A 17507-nucleotide genomic window follows, 5' to 3' on the forward strand; every position below is an offset into this window, starting at 1 on the left:
CAATAAGTTTTCAGTTTCAACCATATAAGTAGTATCCAAACACATCCTATATCTTTTAACTCTTTTTCTTCTCATCTAATTTTCAATAAATTTGTTATTATCTCTCACATTCTCTTGTATAAAATGATTTTTTTTTTCTCTTGATTTTTTTATTTATTTCTTGCGTATATACTTTAGATTGATATCGTTGTGTTTTTTTATAACTCTATTTGGGTTAATACGTTTTGGTATTGTATTTTTAGTTCTCCAACATAAGTAATATTGTCAAGTTTGTAGCATAATAAACTAATGCAAATTTTGTTAGTGTATATAATTCAAAGTTTGTAGCACAATAAACAAATGCAAATTTTGTTAGTGTATATAATATATGATTTATTCTCTAAAATATGCTGGAGATAATTTGTTCTCCCTGAAGATTGACCTATTTAAAATTATTTTTCATCTCTCTATCTCTACAAATATATCATTCTATTATTTTAAGACTTTTTTTTTTTGGAAAAAATTTAGGTGTGTTTGGTTAATATTATATTCTTTTTTCAAGTGATCTATATTCTTCAAACTTTTGTATAGTGTGTTATGTTTTTTTTTTTTTCTCTACAACTAAAACTTTTTTGTGTTTTAAATTAATTATTTAAATTTCTCATTCTTTTAAAGAGATTATCGTGATATTACTCAAATAAATGATAGATACATTCAATTGCATAGTCATGTAAATTGTATTTTAATATAAACTCAAATTCTCATTTTTAAAATATCTAAGAATTAATTCAAACCAAAACAATAAGAGGAAGAGAAAGTACATGTGATGAGGAACTCAAAAAACACACCACAAGAGAGAGAATGTGAGAGAAATAGCAAAATTATATAAAAGAATATGAGTAGAAGAATATTCAAAACAAAATATTTAGTTGTAAAAATTATCCAAGCCATGCTACGAAATAGAATTATCCAAGCCATACTACGTAATAAAATAATATTATATCATTATATAATGTCATAGTATAACATCTAATAATCAAAGAAAAGAAAATTAAAAAGATAACAAATTAAAATACAACCAAATCGTATCAATCCAAAGTAGAGTTAAACATAAAAATTCATCAACCTAAATTAGTGGTGCAATAAAGAATTAAAAATCCACCAAAAGAATATATATATATATATATAGAGAGAGAGAGAGAGAGAGAGAGAGAGAGAGAGAGAGAGAGAGAGAGAAAAAAAAAAAAAAAAAAAAAAAAAAAAGCAAAACAAAAACAAAAGGGTTTCCCATTGATGAATCAATGAGTTCTGAACATTCAAGCCAAACTAAAAGTCAAAGAAATGAGAGTAAAGAAGGACCTAGAAACCCGTAGCAGTTGTGAGGAACAACAAAGCTTGGAGACACCAACCAATCCACAAGAACACAAACTTCTCCAAACTAAACACATTCCGATCCCAAGACTTCCGAGATACAACAACACAAAGCCTCACTTTTCATCCAAATTTTTGGTAAATACATATAATACAATTAAACAACAACAACAACAACAACAACAATACTAATAGTTAAGATAAAATAAAGAAGACCCAGAAAGAAAAATTGTTCTTTGAGGAAAATATAAATGAAAGATGATAATTCAAAGAGTTATGATTTTTTTCTTTCACTTCAAAGCTTTTTTTTTTTTTTTTTTTTCTAATCATATATTCTCCAATCTATTGCTTCTTCTTCTTCTTGGCCGGGGCCGCCTAGTAGACCTTTTGGAGTGGAGCTAATCCACTGAGAAACCCTAGAGCAGAGCCACCGAAAACACCTCCTTCTCCCTTTCGATCTCTCTTTCACCCTCTTTAGTCTCTCACATTTGGGTTAGGCTAGGGATTTTTTTGTCCTTTAGAAGAGGTTGGGTGGGCACTGTGAGGTAAATGGGTTATTTTAATTATATGTTTTTTTTTTAATTAACATTTTTTAAAATCAAGAAATAAATAATTAGATATTAAATTATAGCCAAAACGACATCATTTTAGGTAAGTTAACGGCAAATATGGATGTGACTTAAAGGAGGACTTAATTTAGGAGATTTGAAACTTAGAGGCCTGAAATGACAAAATGCAAACTTAGAAAACTAAAATGAAAAGTGGTGAAACTTAGAGAGTGAATTTTGTATTTTGGCCTTGATTTTTTTTTTTTAATTCATAATAAATGGTGAATAGTAGACTATTCAAATGGGCTTGGGAAAAAAAATTGATTGGTAGTCAAATGGGCTTGGCCATGGGCAAACAAACTAATTTGTCTCTTAAATATTTTATTGGGTCTCATAAAAAAAAAAAAAATATTGGGTACTAAATTGTGCTTTGTCATGACTTAAAAATAATTTAGAAACTCAATAGCTATTTATGTTTTTTTAGAATTTAATAACTCTTATTTGTATTATGAAAGTTATGTTATAAAAAATACTATCTATATTTGTTTTGGATTATTTTAGTCAAAATTTCAATTTTTACTAATCTAATATATTTATTTATAATTTAATTATGACGTCATCATGGTTCGACTTCGGTTTGACTCCGGTCCAACCTTAAAAACCTTGAATATCATCTTTTTTGGTTCATTAAACAGTTCGGATTTCAAAGCCATTTTGTAGGTAGATCTTAGTTACTCAAACCTTAATTATTATAACATTATTAATTGTCCTTCCCTTAGGTCAAACAAAAAACAAAAGGGTTTCCCATAGGTGAACTCTCTTTTTGGGTTGTGAGTACCTGAAGTTGGAACGAAAACAAAAAGCAAAAGGGTTTCCCATAGGCGAATGCTCTTTTTGGGTTGTGAGTACTTGAAATTGGAAAGAAAATGAAAGTATTAAAATATTAAGAGGATAAATTCAATAAGAATTTAGTGTAAAAGCTTATATATATACCATGCAATTATATTGTGCCGTGTCAAATTTTTACAAATAATTGCATGTAAAAGCTGATGTATACACTATCCAATAATATTGTGCCACGTCAAATTTTTACAAATAATTAATTGCACATAGTAGTCATATATATATATATATACACACACAAAAAAAATTTAGGTTTACATGATAGAGGGGACCAATCCTAACACAACACCTACTCATGCTATGTCAACTACCACTCAATTCTTGATGATGCAGAAAATCGTCAGTAAGTCACACAGTGCTCACGTGCTCAAGACAACACCTGCATAACATTGAAAAAAGAAGACCTTAAGAGAGCACTGGTGCGATATCGGCCAAAGACCTTTCGAAGGTTAAGTTAGAGAACTTTCACAACTCTAGAGTGCCAGAACTGAGGGAAATTATGCGTACCTTAGTTTGTGAGAGTTTTGAGATTTTTATAGTAGTGTAGAGTTGATATTCGTTTCTTGGTGAATAGGGTCTTTCCTTGTGGGGAAGATCCTTGTTAATGCGTGTATTTTGTGGGATCCTTTCCTTATAGGGACTCTCTTGATTAGGGTTAACCGTGAGACATAAGATGTTTCCTTATATACTTATTCGAGGAGCTCAAGCAAAAAGCCATGCTGGATCTGTTAAGAGCTCCTTCACCCCCGTCAGCTTCCTTCCGTCGGTTTTCCTATCACATCTAGGCGATCTGGCCATCCAACTGAAAGCCATCGACTTGGGGGCAGAGTTGTTGTCTTCTGCACAGTAAAGCTGACAGGTTCTCTGAGCCTGACAGTTTTATCTTCTGTGAACAAGACTAATATTTTTCTCAAAGTTACTCTTATTAATTCTAAACCATAGATTCTAATGATATAAATCTTGACCGTCTAAGTAAGTTTAGTGAATGACCGGAAATAGCAAATAAAACCAAAAAGAAATAGATTTTTGCTTTATTTATTAATTTATAATTTTTTGGGGGATTTAGTTAAGGTGAAATTGCAAATTTCTAAACAGAGTAGCATTTGTTTTCTATTTGGATTTCAATGAATTCAAATCATAAAAATTTTCACTAGGATTGTGGTATTATATAATAGTGCTATGCATAAACTATATCCTTAAATGCAAAGTCTATTTCACTCAATTTTGTTTTTCGGAGCAACCTATTACATCACTGAGATGCTGTAGTGTGTGTTTTTTGTTGCTAGCCTTATGCTATCTTTTTCATTTATATTGTGGTCTTTGTGGTTCGTAGTGAACATTGTTTTACCCTGCAGTTTGATGTTCACCCATTGTGCAATAATTGATATTCCTTTAGGATTTTAGTTTGTTTGAATTGGGAACTATTTCATCTTATGCCTTTTTGTTACTAATAATAGTTTTCTGAAGTCTGAAAACTTTAACGTTATTATTATCATTGATCATATGCTATGAATTATGCTAAATTAATGAACCATTTTCAAGTGCTTCCCTTAGGTCAAACAAAAAACAAATTAAAGGGCTTCCCATAGGTGAACTCTCTTTTTGGGTCGTGAGCACCTGAAGTTGGAACGAAAACAAAAGTATTAAAATTAAACGGCAGCTAAACTATTTTTTGCAACTGAAGTAGACCTGTTGTTTGGAACTTAATTTAGCTTTAATATTCATTCCTATCTTGTGCAATAGTGCGTTATATATATAGTCTGATTTATCAATTATTGTTCTTTGGTTTACATATACTCTAAACACAACTTGGTGGCTTTTTGAAGCGTGCAGAGATTGGAGAGGACAAGTACTATTCAGTAATGGCAAGAGAGAATTTGAAGATGCTGCTTCCAAATTAACATGGAGGTAAGTAGGTAATTAACTAAGAACAATAAGTACATGACTAATTTGCTCTTATCGAATGTATAATTCATAATTTCCTTCCATATATCCTTTTTAAATAAGTAAAGTCACAGCGAAGAGTTTGTTTGCCATTCAAGAAATAGCTGAGATTGAAGAGAAAAAGTTAACCTAGAATAAGTAAAAGTCTCTGATAAAAGAACTCAAGGTATTGCACCATGCAATTACTATTTTTTTTAAGATATAAAAGTTAAAATGATTATTTTTTTAACCTTTTACTTTTTAATTTTTCTTTCAATTTTTTTTTTCCAATACCTTTTGGACAAAGTTTAACTACAAAATCCTTACTTAATATCTTTTTATTGGGGGTAAATTTTGAAAAATCCACCATTTAATTACTTCTTCTTCTTCTTATATCTTGCATGCTTGCAAAATTTCTAAAAAATTAAAAATCAATAGCTATATCATCAATAAATTGTTTAAATTGTAAGTTTTTGTAATTTAAAATTATGCATAAAATATAAACTTATAGATCATATAGTAAATAATATCCAATTGACACAAAATTTGACATATGTATTAACAGTGTAAAGAACATACAATTCAACTGTTAAAATTTTAAAATATGTAGTAGGATTTATTTTATTGAGTAAGATTGTAGTCTTAGGTTACAACTAATTTTGTAATTAAAATTTGTTCATACTTTTTTACCATCTTAACTTTTATATGTCACAACAAATGTTAATTGCATGGGCTATTGCACCATATTTAAATCCGCAATTTAGTTATCATCTCATGAGAATAAGTTATGATAGTTTCAACTTAAGTGCATGAAAGATCTTTCAGTTATTGCTGTGAGAGAGTTTGTTGAAGAATTCGTTTATCAACCACTTTAAACCGCACACCTTGCAATTGCCTCATGATCTAGCAAATCTAACACTACTTACTACTTAGAAGTGTCAACTGTCTAGAGAACTCAAACTGTAACAACCAAAAATGATCTTCAATTCTTCATTCCCCCTATCTATTTTCAGTTTTTAGGTAAATTGGTAATACACTTTGACAAAATTTTTACCATAATTTGATAATGTATAACTGTGATTGGTGAACAATCACTTTTACGTAAGTTCACCACTTTTTTGCCATCATTCACAATTGAACATATCAAAGTTGTGATAAGAGTCTTGCAATAAAACTTATGACCATAGAATCTAACACTACTTTGAAGTATCAACTATCCAGGGAACTCCAAATGTAACAATCAAAAATGATCTTCAATTCTTCATTCCCCCTATCTATTTTCAGTTTTTAGGTAAATTGGTAATACAGTTTGACAAAACTTTTACCATAATTTGATAACATGTGTAACTGTGATTGGTGAACAATCACTTTTACATAAGTTCACCACTTTTTTGCCATCATTCACAGTTGAACATATCAAAGTTGTGATAAGAGTCTTGCCATAAAACTTATGGCCATAGATTTTGCTTTATCTTTAATATGAAGGATAATCTAATAAGATTAATATAAAAGGTGTTAGGAAATTTAGACCCTAGTTGATAGAATTAATAAATTTTGAATCCAAGTTGTTAATTAGATTTATTATGAATAAACCTTGTTAAAACAAACAAACATCAATATCATGTGAATATCATGCACATCGGAAAAGCAAATAAGACAAGATATGATAACTCAAGAAAACCAATGAAACAAATTAGTTTCACAGTAAAAATCTTGGGGGAGAAACCTTTCCAAAAAACAATCTACTATGATAAAGAGAAGTTTAGGATTTAGCACAAAACCTTTGTTCCTAGACTCTATAATCCTAGAAGATGAATTTATAGCAGAAACCTTCTACCGCTTAAAAACTTCTGAACTCTCTAGGGATTTTTTTTTTTTAAAATAACTATAAAATCCAAACTATATTATTAGTTAGCCAAGGTTTGAAACTATTTTGGTTTCTAACAAATCGAGTCCAGAGGACTCAATTTTGGGGTTATAAATCAAGTATATTGCACTCGGTTTTCCCATTACGACAACAGTTGAGCTGGACAAGCTATCCATGTAGGCCTCGAAATCGAGTTCATTGGCCTCGGTTTTTGTAAATGGAAATCGAGTCTACTGGACTCGGTTTTTGTTCATAGAAATCAAGCCCAAAGTACTTAGTTTTCGTTCATGGAACTCAAGCCTAAAGGACTCTATTTTCGTTCAGCCAAAACCATTTAAAACATCACTCAAATTCAAACACACTCAACAGATCACTCAAATACACTCAAACCCAAACAAACCTCCTCACAGTCTCTCACTATTCAAACCTTCACTCTCACTCTTCAAACCTTGTGCCAACTACTCACTCTCACTCTCCTTCAAACATCGCACCGCGCCACTGCTCAATCTTATCACTCTTCAAACTCTCACTCTCACTCTTCAAACCTCATGCCATTGCTAAACCTCAATCTGAAGGTAGGTACCCCTTCTCAATCTGCTTGCTTTGATTAGATCAAAATAATTTTTTTATTTATTAATGCTCCAGATTTATTTCTTTTTTCTGGGTTTGCTTTAGATACATCATATATGTGTTCTTGTTACACTACATGCATTTCTTTTTTGCTTGAAATTTTGTAGTGTTAATTACATTTCATTGGAAATGGAAAAAACCCACCCAATGAAAGTGGTCCCTAGTGATTGTAGATACGCATTCATAACAAAACCAATTTGATTGTGATGAGCCTATAGTGGAGGTGTGAATGTGATGAGGGGAGTATTAGTATCATGCTACAATGGAAGTTGGTGGGCATTCATATATCAATATACTCTCTCTTTGAAAGCTATACTTTTTAGGTGGCTTACAATCTTGTATATTATGACTGCTAAGAAATGGAATGAGATTTCAAATAGAATAATTGTAATTACCTTTGAGTAATGCACTTTATTGGATTATTGTTTAGTAACAACTGATATGGACAATATTTTAGGGTTCTACACACTATATTTGTAAGAAAAGAGGAGGATGATTATGAAATACTACCAAATTCAGAAAGTTAACTTGGCTTGTCAGTGGAGAATCAATATATTGATTAGTTTTTAAAAAGTTTCAACCATTAAATGGTGTCCAAAATGATGTACTAAATCTGAAATCTTCCTCTTAAATAATATTTTCGTAATCAATACATTTTTTGTTTATTGGTAATGGATGATTTTCTATTGGCTTGCATTGTACTTGATAGATTTTGTCACACAAACAGTGAAAAGAACTATATGTTTGCATATGGTGATAGTCTTCCTATTATTGTTGTTGTTATGATCATCTATATTAAAATCATAGTTGAAATTTTCTGTACAGATTGTTATGAAAACCAAAAAACTGTAATGTTCTAATAATAAGCTTTGTCTCATTTCAACTCTTTCACAGCTTCCTCTGTTCCTCTAAATCTAAATGGTCCTCACCAAGAAAAAGTGGCACTTGCGGTATTTTTTTTTTTCTTTATTGTATACTTTCAGCTATTCTCAAAACTTAATTGACTTTTTTTAGCACTAAAATAGGTGCCATATTTTCTTTTGGCCCAAATGACACCTCCTTCCCTTGTGAGATCATGAAGGAGGTTAAGATTGTGGGTTTAAGAGTAAAACCCTCTGAATTTGTGTAACTTATCAGTTATCAATAAAATTAAAAGTTGTCATCTTTTTTATTTTATTAATACATTATGCTCAGTTTGAATGGTATGCTTGTACTATGGTTCATCATTTGCACACAAAAGAGTTTGTACAAAGTTATGTACAACCAATAGGCTGTTATTTATTTATTTTTAAATGGTGGTCATACTCTAATTTCAAGGACCACTCCATCTTGATTCAACTATTTGCTCATATGAAAAAGCAGCTTATTTAATGACAATGTTACCACAAACTACTATTGTTTATGACACCCCAACGTTATGTGGGGTGTCAAGAATATTGTAAAGAAAATGAAAAAAGGATTTTGAACGCTTCTGCAAGCTTAATAAGCAACTTTCTTGATTTGTCAGAGCATTGCTCTAACTCCTCAAAACACATTTGAATGAAAATGGAGAAATGTACAAGGCTTAATTAATTTAGCTCATACTAAGTTTTTGGTAGCATGTTGAGTTTTTTATATGTATCTTTATTACTTGTGGTTGATTGTCATACTTATTGTTTGTGCAAGAAATTAGGCTATACATTGAGATCCTTGCCAATTTATTTTCAACATGTGCTTATATTACTCTTGACTCCCTAAACTTTGTGCAGTATGGCTACCATTCCTGCTGAGATCCTTGATGAGTTCGATCCTGGTCCCATGGAGGGTTTGGTGTTAAGGTTTCTAAAAGAACATCAATCGTGCGCTGTCTGGGAAGGTGAGATAAAATTAAAACCGACCACTTGCTAAATATTCTCTTCTTATCCTTTTACATTATGTTGATTTTTTTTTTTCCATTTCTAAAATTCTAAGTTTGTCAATGGTATTACTAGCTTTGAATGCACAGTCATGCCCATTAGTTGGTTTGAGTTAGATTGGTTAACTGTTGCACACCCTTACAGAAAGGTTACACTTAGATAATTAAAGACATTATCATTGATAAGATTTAGAGAGTTTTGGTTGTTTCAGTCTTTTAGCATTGGACTAAGATAACCAAATTGAATTGTGAGAGCCAGAGAGAATCAAAATTTGATGTATGTATTCGTTGTAAACATGGTTGGTAATGGGTTTGATTGCTATTATGACAATGTTTACACTAGCATGCATGACATAAGTAGCAGGATAAACGACTAAAAACAAATGTATCAAGTGCATTGCATACTTTTATTTTTCTCCCGTTGTTGCTTTTTTTTTTTTTTTTTTTTTTTGACGATATTTTAATTTCCCTTGATAACCGCTTTATTTTTGTTTTTTGGGATCAATAGCTACAATCATATATACAAAGGTTATGGCATATTGCATCTTATCACCATGGATCTATCATGTGCAGGATCCGGGGGCACTGAAATGCCATGGTCGTAATGATGAGTTCCAAAAATGACACCCGATGGTGGATGATTGCGTCCTCGACATTGTCAAGAGAGTTGGATTAGAGAGGCTGCATAGGACCTCATCTAGAGAGATTGATCATAACTTGATAATGGCCTTCGTTGAGTGATGGCGGCTTGAAACCCATACCTTCCACTTGCCACATGGTGAGACAACGATCACATTACAGGATGTGGAGGCTCTTTTGGGGATTCCAATTGATGGTAACTGACTTCACATGGGCTGATGAATGTCAGAATATGCTTGGAATTGCTACTAATGGTGTGGTGCTTAAAGGATAAAGGATCCAAATTAATAGGTTACTAGAAAAAGTTGACCAAGGGTTGCCCGATGGTGCAGCAGAGGTGGTTGTGCATCAGTATGCACAATGTTATATTCTAGCACTCCTGGGGGACACAATTTTCGCCGACAAGTCTGGCGATAGGGTGCATATGATGTGGTTGCAGATGTTAAGGGACCTTCGCAATCCACCTCGGTACAGTTGGGGGAGCGCTTGTCTTGCATGGTTGTACAGAGAGTTATGTAGGGCAACCGACAGAGGTGCCAGTTAGATTGGTGGGGCCTTGATACTAGTTCAGTATTGGGCATGAGTCAGATTTCCTCTTTTATGCCCAAGGATGGACCTCCCATCAGATGATGCATATGGCCCACCATTTGCACCTTCTCCATTTTCCATCAAGTAAGTCTTTTCCTTGATCGATTCTCTCTATTGGAAATAGATCCATAATTTTAAATGACATGACACATTGTTAGACATATAAAATAAAATTTTAACCTTGATTTTCCTCAAATAATGAAAATTAATAGGATTTTTATTTATTTTTATATATTGTTTACAACAACTGAGGTCATATGTTATGATTGATGTATAATACAAGTGTTATTAATTTCTTACTCCACCACTAATCATATGTTTAGATAATCATTTATCGGTATAAACTTAGTGGAATGTAATGTTAAATTTACGATTGCCCATCATTTATTGTTGTTGATTACTTCAAATTCTCAATTCCAAGTATTGACTCCCACTTTCTTAATTGTAGGACCATGTGGGTCGTTAGCACGAAGAATAGCCCAGCCAAAATCTGTCTGGTCTAGTACCGTAAGCTTTTAGATTCTATGCATCCCAACTAGGTACCCAAATTGTGTTTCTTATATTGTTTATGACTATTGTATATTGTTATAACTGTAAAATAGCTCATAGTCGAAAATAATGGAACATTGCATAATGTGTTGCCCTTTTATTTGGCTATTTCAGTTTGGCAACCATATGAAGCTGAATTAGCTCAACTGCTTGCGTTATGTGTTGCAGGAAGGGATGTGTGGACGACGAAGGTGCCGCTTGTATGTTTCTGGCTAGTAGAGAAACATACACCAGACCACGTTGTTCTTCAGTTTGGGATGGTACAAGAAATCCCCCTAAATGTTGATACTAACGACGCCCTTCATGCCATATAACTGAGGGGGAAGACCAATGTGAATTGGGGGGGAGAAACATGTTGACCATATCCAAGTATGGAATAGTCGAGCACAATCCATATGTCATGGAGCACGATTAAAGGGTGATATGTCGCCTACTCATCCATACTTCCATTGGTACGATAGGGTGACTTGGAGGTTTGTCGACCACACTACCGCTGCACTTCTTATTATGGTAATTGCTTCAACCTTTCTTTTTAAATTTTGTTACGTATCACCATTTTTGTGTTAGATGTACTAATTGTATTTATTTACTTGCAGATTGCTAGTCATAAGCAGATGTTGACGTGTTATGCAGTAGGCAGTCCTGAGTACAAGCAGATTATAGATGTCTTAAGGTAGTGGAACACCTTCACTGTATAACTGCCCAACTTCCCTTGGAAGATATCGATAGGGCAAATCTAGAAGAGCTAGAAGATACTGGATGACCAAGCATGAGCTTAACTCCTGCCAGCCATAGCCATGGTCAGCGTGCTACACCCCATCAGGCTGTCAGTAAGCCGAATCCCCCTCCACCCTTACATGCATTTCCTGCCCTTGAGTTCCCTCTACCCCCACATACATCTCTTGCCCTAAAGTTCCCTTTACCTCCACATGCATCTCTTTCCCCAAAGATCCCTCCACGTATTGCTCATGCAGTTCCTAACCTAGAGATCCCTCTACCCACTTCTCATGCATCTTCTCACCTCGAGATCCCTTCACCCACCCCATGTACATTTTTTGATCCCGCTCGTCTTTCACTTACTCCGCCATCCTTTGATTTCGGCTTTAATTTCAATGAGACCCCTCCTGTCATGAACACTCATTCCCTCTCGTACAACATTGGTCATATAGACTATGTACCACCCCATAGTCACTGCATGTCATTTATGCCCACTCCTGGATTGCATACAGATCCCATGACTATAGGCCTCACTCACATTTCATCTGCTACACCATCCTCCCCTGCAGTTGTAGGATCTTCAGTTGTTGGGAGTTAAGCAAAACAGCTAGATGTGTATATTGAGAATGAGCAGGTAGTTGGGTTACACTCACCCCCACAAGGTCGACCTAAACGCACAACAAAAGCACTTCCTTGTGGGATAGGTGGTCACAGAGTAGGACACAAGGCTGGCCCCACAATATGACAAGTTATTTAATATAATGAATATTGAGTAACTGCTGTTATGGTTGGTATTAGAATTCATGTAATCCATTGTTTGGTTGTAACTCCATCTTTACAGCAACACGAAGAGCCTCACCAAGGAGATGCAGTACCCCCCTCCCCCATTTCATCAGATTTTGTCAATTTCATTAAAATTAGATCTTTGATTAAATGTGATTGCCACAGTTGAAAATATTAATATTTAGGGTCTTCATTGTTTAAAATAGAAATGTAAGATCTAAATTGAATTGTAACTAACCCCAAACTATAGGTGGCAAAATGTACTTAAGCCATAATAATTAATGTCAAACCTATTTGAGCCATGTTACTATGTCCTTACAATGCTAAAACAATCTTAATTAATGGTCTTTAAAATTGCATTTTCTTTAGTTCATTATTAATAGCAAAAAATGGACATAGTCAATCAACATTAGCAAGAAATATATACTTTTTAAGCAGCTCCCTTTTCTCCTTAAGGCGTTTTTTTTTTTTTTTTTTAAATTTAAGTGGCTCTTATTTTTTTCCTTGTGGCCATTTATTTCTCTAAAGATGAATCTATTCAAGTGCATTATTTCATCAAAATTTATGGTCATTCTTGTTGTCTTGCAGTTGGTCTTACAACTTTATACATTATGCCCTTCTTGTGGCCTATGTGGCTCGTTCCTCAGATATTTTGAGGCATCCATGGTCTTCTGACAAGAAATGAAATGAGCCATCTTAGAGAAATGATCAACTACCACCATGATTATGTCATTCTTCCTTTGAGTAGGTGGAAGACCAAGCACAAAATCCATGTTGATGCATGCGCAAGGCCTGGTTGGTATGAGTAAAGGTAGATATAATCCAGCATTAGTAGCTGTTCCCTTCCCCTTTCAACACACATGGCACCTTTGAACATGCCTTTCCACATCCCTGGTCATTTATGGCTAAAAGTAGTCACTTTGGAGCGGATCTAGGCTCAATTTCCATGAATAAAAATCGAGTCCAGTAGGCTCGATTTCTATGAACAAAAACCAAGTCTGTCATTCTCGATTTCCATGTACGAAAACCAAGTCCAATGAACTCGATTTCCAAGCCTACGTGGACAGTTTGTCCAGCTCAGGTATTGTCGCAATGGGAAAACCAAGTGCAATATACTCGATTTATAACCCCAAAATTGAGACCTCTGTACTCGTTTTGTTAGAAACCAAATTATTTTCAAACCTTGGCTAACTAATAATATAGTTTGGGTTTTATAGTTATTTTCAAAAAAAATCCAACTGTTTAGTATATGAATGCCACCAATGATGTACGGATCCCAGTACGTGACTAACTCCAGCAACTTGAAGAAGATGTTGTTGGTTGCAAAGTTCTTTATAGCAGACTCAATCAACGATGGATTTTCCTTCATCCAAGTTACATAATTATCAAAACTATCTATTTTTTTGGCATGCTTAGCCAAAAGATGTACAAGCTTGTTGCCTTGTCTCATGGGAGACTTTAGCTGATCTAAAATTATGAAGTTGATGAACTACACAGTCAAAATATTAGACACAGTTATAGGTTGGGTACATAAACCCAAAACGGCATCAGCCACAAGGAATCACTCTTGACCACCACATCCCTTATACTAACATCCCAAGCAATCCTTCATGGTCACGGACCACCACCCCTACCCTAGACCTCCGTGCTTGAGCGAAGACAGCACCACCAACATCTACCTTGCATTTTGGTGCCATTGGTCATGTCCAAGCTTCATGCATCTCCTCCCTTGGCTGAGTTACAATATGATACCCAAATTACTTGGTGTCAACTCTTTAATTAATTACTTTTTCAACCTTGATGGCCTCGAAAGAAAATTTTAGTTAAGGCCATGGACCAACTTGTTGAGTTATACATAGGAATACTACAACCACATTTTTATCTAATAATAAAAAAAGACCTAAATGTCAAATTGAAAAGAGGTTTGCATCTCCTTGTTTCTTTCTGAGTAGTGTTATGTCTTGTTTTTGTGTTGGCTTTATTTTGTACCAATTTGCTTGTATTTTAATTCATTACACTTATTTTGGTGGGCTAATTGTAATTGGTAGAGGTTCTTGGGCTAAAGATTGCTGCTATTGAGAAGAGAATTTCTCTCATGTGTTTGGTTAGAATGATAGTAAAGTAGAAAGATGAAAAACTTTTTTTTTTGGGTTGAAAAGTAAAATAAAGATAAAAAATAAATTTTGTATAAATTTAATTTCATGTTCCTATTACATTAAAAAAAAAATTAGTTTGTAAGAGAAAAAAAAAAAACTATACGTTACTTTCATGAAAGGAAAAAAAAGAAAAGAAAAGGAAACAACTTGGGAGAGATGAAAGCGTAGATGGGTAAATTCCTATCTAAGCCCCCCTCTCTCCCTAATTTTCTCCCCAGATTGGGGAGACTCCAAAATCATTTCAAATAGTAGGCTCGAGGAGAAAAGTTTTTGGTGCCGTTAAAATCTCTCTTATTTTTCCCCTCAACCAAATATCATTCCATACCATTTTCTCCTCACTTTTCTTGTACCCATTTTCATCTCCCAATTTTCACTCTAACCAAACATACTATTAGTTTTATGAATAATCCATTGTTGGGTATCCAAATTAATTCAATTATAATCCATAAAGCTAACTCCCATTTTATTCAGATTAAAACTTCCTTTAGAATTTTTTGTTTTTTTTGTTTTTATTGAGAGGACCTTAAGTAGAGTTAAAATTTTATGTTGGTGAGTGATAAAGAATAAGATATTACAACTTTTAATACACAATATATTTAACATTTTCTTAAAGATTTTCCTAAAGTATGTATAAACACCATGACTTGAAATTCCTTTGCTTTCTCTCATCTATAATATAAAAAATGTGGTATTATCAATTCTACTACAAAATGTTATAAAACGTACTAATAATTAATGTGGGTAGCGTCATGTCAATAATTTAATAAACAAGTTTCTTAATTTTTTGTTTGTTTGTTTTATATTTATATAGTAATATTTGATAGTATTTTTTTTTTTAATGTGAATATTTGACAGGATCCTAGCATTTACTCTATTATCAGCATTTGAAGCTAGACCTCATGGTATACAAATGAGGGCTCCCTCTTGCTAATGCTACCTTTGCTTTCTCCCACTTTCTTTAAAATAAGAAGAAGAAAGAACTAGCATAAAAAATATGGTACTATTACTTAGAATCATTGAATTTTAACAAGGGTATTTTTATATTTGAAAATTATGTATTATTTGTAATAAATATTTACATTCCTTTAATTTATGTCCTTAGGATTCTCATTAACATAACCCAAAAATAATAGCTAGATCCTAAGAAAACAATGTTAGAAGGTGCCTAAATTTCTTGTAAGCACTTTAATTAGTTTTTTAACCCGGGCAGTCTCAAAGAAAATTCTCATCAAGGCTATGGACCACTTTGATGAGTTACATGTCAATACAACTACCACATTTTTATTTGCTAAAAAGAAAAAAAAATTAAAAAAAAAAAGAGAAAAGAAATTCAAACAGGTTTGTTAAATTGAAAAGAGACACCTTGATCTCCTTGTGAGCAGTAATCAACATTTTCAATGTTGAGTTGTGCATTTATCCTTTAGATTTTTTTTTTTTTTTAAGAGAGTTTCAACTTATAACATTCGCTCCTGATAATAGTTTTTTATCATCAGATCAAGACACCAATCAGTTTTTAGTGTAGGTAGAGATTGAACCCTAAATCTCTTTTTCAACCATAAGATATCTTATATATTAGAGAATGTTATTTTGACTATCCCAATTAATAAAGAAAATATTCCATTAAGTTAACTCCAGTTTAATTGAGATTTTACAACTTCCTTAAATAGAGTAAACATTTTGTGTTGGTGAATGATAAAATATAGGAAACTACAAATTTTATGAATTGAGATACGGTGTGTGCAATTCTTTCACAATATTTTTTTTTACTAATCTTACTTTTTTACTTTCATTTTTTTATTCTTTTTTAAGCCACTCACATCAATTGCATCAGGTGCAATACTTATTGCACTTAGGCTGTGTTTGTTTTGGATGAAAATCACTTTCGGAAATGCTTTTCTATAATTTCGAGTGTTTGGTTACACATGGAAAATCAATTTTCCAGAAATCATTTTCAGTTGACTGTGAGTCAAGGGTGAAAATGATTTCCCTTTTTATTTTCACTTCAAATAACGTTTTCCGGAAAACAGAGAGACAGAGAGCACGAAGAGAGAGAGAGAGAGAGAGCACGAGAGGAAGAAGAGGAGCCCAGATCACGCCGGAGACGTCGCCAGCGAACCCCGAGCACCGTGCCGATTTTGCCTTCGATCGCCTCCGCTCAATCTCGCGATCTCACCACGCATTGCACCGCGCGATCTCGCCACGAACACCCATAGCCTTCGCACCGGCGAGTCGCACCGGCGAACCCAGAACCCAGAACCCGTCGTCGATCGAACCCTGAGCACCGCGCCAATTAAACCTAGTCGCCGAACTAACCCAGAACCCGATCGAACCCGGATTTGATATATTTTTTTCTTTGGTTTTGTTTCTGCTTTTGATTGCCGGAGTTTGCTGTGATTTTAAAATTTTTTGTAATAATAATTTGTTTGGATGTTGAGAAAATAGTTGAGAAAATGTGAAAAATGTGTAGGAAAATTGCATTTTTAGAATAGAACCAAACACATGAAAATATTTTCTACAACAATTTTCATTATGCAACCAAACACTTAAAAATATTTTCCTTTCCTGAAAATAGCATTTTCGAAAAATAGGCTATTTTTCGAAAAATATTTTACGGGAACCAAACACAACCTTAATCTCAATCTAAATTTCATACATAAGTTTAGCAAGAGTTGTCATTAATCGCTAGAAAAGTAATTTAAATACTTACTTATTTTGCCATTGAAGTGACACTAATCATTTTCTCAAAAAAAAAAAAAGAAGTGACACTAACCATATTAATTGCCTTTTATAGTAATGTGAGTAATAATTTTACTACTATTTTTCTTTAGTACATGAACTGACGAACGTATTCTTTAGTTGAAATTTCTCAACTTTCCTACATGATCCATGGAAGATGGGGTATCATCAATCACTGCAAAATGTATATAAACTTAATTATAATTAATGTGATTCGTATCAGA

This window comes from Quercus suber, unplaced genomic scaffold (genome assembly GCF_002906115.3).
Source record: "Quercus suber isolate HL8 unplaced genomic scaffold, Cork oak 2.0 scaffold_118, whole genome shotgun sequence".
Classification (NCBI taxonomy): domain Eukaryota; kingdom Viridiplantae; phylum Streptophyta; class Magnoliopsida; order Fagales; family Fagaceae; genus Quercus; species Quercus suber.